The sequence below is a fragment of the Gopherus flavomarginatus genome, chromosome 12, assembly GCF_025201925.1.
Source record: "Gopherus flavomarginatus isolate rGopFla2 chromosome 12, rGopFla2.mat.asm, whole genome shotgun sequence".
Classification (NCBI taxonomy): Eukaryota; Metazoa; Chordata; order Testudines; family Testudinidae; genus Gopherus; species Gopherus flavomarginatus.
Genome location: NC_066628.1, coordinates 36,448,826 through 36,452,345, shown reverse-complemented (window position 1 = coordinate 36,452,345; position 3,520 = coordinate 36,448,826). Strand labels below are relative to the sequence as shown.

At 45.3% G+C, this 3,520-nt stretch overlaps 1 long non-coding RNA gene across 1 annotated transcript; it reads right to left on the bottom strand.

The window, feature by feature from the left end:
* Positions 1–765: 765 nt before the first annotated feature.
* Positions 766–3,031, bottom strand: LOC127032296 (uncharacterized). The gene is made up of 3 exons (XR_007768756.1): positions 2,956–3,031; positions 1,710–1,835; positions 766–1,189 (listed from the first exon to the last, which is right to left on the bottom strand). It is a non-coding gene; the product is annotated as an uncharacterized LOC127032296 (long non-coding RNA).
* Between the last annotated feature and the right edge of the window lie 489 nt (positions 3,032–3,520).

Sequence of the window (3,520 nt, the reverse complement as noted above, 5' to 3'; positions counted from 1 at the left end):
GCAGGAAGGGTATCTAGACTGATTGGGACAACCAAGGCAGATCTTTCCCCATTTCTCCCTGCCCAGGCTGTGGGATTACGGGTCTCTTGGTCAATTATATCACGTTTCCCCTCATTGTGACATTTGGTGGAATTTAACTAACTCCAGCACCAGTTCACATCCTCCCCCTTTCCAGCTTACTACATCCCAGCCAGCTAGGTACCGTACTACCGTTCCATGACACATAACCTAGAATCTGACCCCGAGTCAGGCTCCCCTTCCATCATCCTGGGTAAGAAACCTTCCATGATTAGGACTCAGTGGCTGGGTTATGTTTGTACAAGTCAGGACAGACTCCAGCTCACTCACTTTCCTCTAGCAGCATCAGCTTTTTGTTTGTATGATCTCCATGTCTGGAGGCCTGGCCCCATTGTCCTAGGCACTGTATAGACACATAATCGGAAACAATGCTACCCCAAAGAGATTACATTCTAAACAGACAAGACAGACAAAGGAAGGCTTATCGTCCCTATTTTATATATAGGAAGCTGAGGCCCAGAGAGATTAAAGTGACTTTCCCAAGGTCACACAAGAAGTCAGTGGCAGAGCCAGGAATGGAGATCAACCCAGTCTAGTGCCTTAACCACAAAATCATCTTCCCTTGTGATGCTAAGAAGAGAAACCATTTAGTTGTGTCACTAAAATGAGTTGATGTGACTCAAAGACACACAGGGAACAGAGATACTGAGTGAGAAGGTCCACTTTTATAGAGGCACTTTTCTGGACATACCAATACTTTAAACATCGGCTCGAGCCATTTAAGGGGTTACAGATCCGCTTGTAGAAATAAGCCTCTATAGCTCTACAGCGAAGCCCTTGATTCTCACATCCTTGCCTGTGGCACAAGATGCCTCTTTCACACTGCAGTCAGAAACCTGCAATAGCAGAGATGATTGTTCCAGCAATGTCCCTTCTCCTGTGTCTCCTGGAGTTTCCTAGGAGCACCTCTGCCTTCTCTTCCCTTACCCAAGATATTGTTTTGTGTCTTTCACTCAGGCATCACTTGATCAGGTTATTTTATTCCTGCTTATCCCTCCATATATTCAGAGTGAGACACAGAAATCTCAGCTCCACATGCTGATTTGTTTTCAGATTTTAGGTTTTAAAAAAAGAAAGCCAACGGGATCAGTTGCCTGGATTTGCTGATTGCCTTGAAGGAGAAAATAGCATTTTTAATAACTTGTTCTAATGCAGCCAGGCATGCTACACTAATCTGGGCTTTAGGGCAACAAGAAATGAGAACCCTCAAATCCAGTCAGAATCACTGCACTTTCTGCTTGCCAGGTCACAGAAACCCCCCTTGCTCCCAGTATTTTCCCCCTTCCAAATACAGAGGGTTGAGCTCATGAATGTTACAATAATAGCAAATCTTCTCATTTAGAAGGAACAACCCTCGATGTCCTCTCCCCTTGCTGAGGGACACAATCATCTAACATCAGTCAGGGTCACCTTGTGGCCAAGATGCTGCAATTAAGAACATCACTGATTTGCAAATGTTGACCTTCAAAAGGAAGAGCTCTGGGGAGGGGGAGGGGAGCAAGTTATTTTAGGAACGCAAATTAGAAAACAAAGCAAGTACTTTTGCATAAGCTCTTGGAAAGTTGTCCCCCCACCATGTCTGCATGCATTCCATTCTTGGGATGCAATGGGCCATCCACTCCCTTTCTTACCAAGCTTCTTGCTTTAGCTGGAAGTCATCTCTGGGTTTCCTAGTTGATGTGAAATGAACTTCAAGAAGCAGTGCACACAACCTCCTCAAGGGGGCAGCAGCATGCCTCAAAAATAGGCCCCAGCAACTGCAGGTAGAAAAGGATATCATGGTTGTAGATGTATCAAGATGAACTAGGTGATCTTCCCCTTGGGGGTGACCAGATGTCTCGATTTTATAGGGTCAGTCCTGATATTTGGGGCTTTTTCTTATGTAGGCTCCTATTACCACCCTCCTCCCGATTTTTCACAGTTGCTGTTTGGTCACCCTATCCCCCGGGGCAGGACAGACACGTAATGCCCCAGACATATCACATGGATATTAGGCTTGATTTTAGCCCAAAAGCTAAGAAGAAGGGTCTGAATTAGCCCTCAGAAGAGAGACACCCACTTTTCATTTAAAACACAGTATGGAGGCAAATGAACACCTGTAAAGCCAGTGGAATTACCCTTGGGATGGATTTGGCATGTTGTGTATATATATGCACATCCAAATCCATCCCAGGGATATATATATATATATATAGGAAGTGACATGGTCTAATGGATTAGGAATGGGAGCCAGGAGTGCTAGCATCCATTCCCAACTCTACCAAGGAGTGCTTGCTAACCCTGGGCAAGTCACTTAGCTTTATGTGCCTCAGTTTCCCCATCTGTAAAGTGGGGCCAATGATTCCGACCCACCTTTGCATAGTGCTTTGAGATGAACAGTGCTATAAGGGCTAAGTCTAATAGACATATAGAAATAATACCTAGCACTTTTCAGCAGCAGATCTCAAAGCACTTTACAAACAAACAGAGGTCAGCATCATTATTGTTATTATCCAGGTGTGGAAACTGAGGCCCAGGAAGGGAACGTGATCTTCTCAAGCAGGCCAGTGACAGAGCCAGAAAGACACCCTAGAGCTCCCAAGTCCCAGCTAGTGCTCTATCCACTAGGGAACACTGTCTCACTATGTAGTTTAATCCTCTATTTTTTAAAATCTAGACAATGACATTGGTTTTAAACCAGATCATGTGACCTTAAGCATGCAATGCTATTTCTCCCCAACAGCCACCAAGGGGAGCTAGACTACACAGCAAGGGGAAAGAGACCCTATTATATGTCTGATGTCACATACACACCCAAGCCTGCCTCCTCCCTCTTCATTACACTGAACAGGTAACAGAGCTCAGATGCAACAGTATCGGTGGGCACCATAGAAATACCTGTGATAGATAGAAGTGACTGCCAGCAGCTGGGAGCACCAACTCCTAAAATCTAGTGTCCCTTGCTTTCCCCATTCTCCTTCGGTGTCTGCAGTGACATTGAATGGCCCTGAAATGGTAATCCAAAGAGCCACATCAACCCCACCCTCACTGTCAAAACCATCAGAACACATATCACGCCTACCAGAACCACCCCAAAGTGGAACTACGCTAATAGATCACCTTTGATTCTCCATATTTAATGAAGCTGGTGACATACAGAGCTCTGGAGCTCCTTTGTTCTTGGCCCTGGTCTTCACTACAAGTTTAGGTCAAATTTAGCAGCATTAGATCTATTTAACCCTGCACCCATCCACACAATGAAGCCATTTTTGTCGACTTAAAGGGCTCTTAAAATGGATTTCTGTACTCCTCCCCGACAAGGGATTAGCACTGAAATCAACATTGCCGGGTCGAATTTGGGGCAATTTGATGGTATTGGCCTCCAGGAGCTATCCCAGAGTGCTCCATTGTGACTGCTCTGGACAGCACTTTGAACACAGGTGCACTAGCCAGGTACACAGGA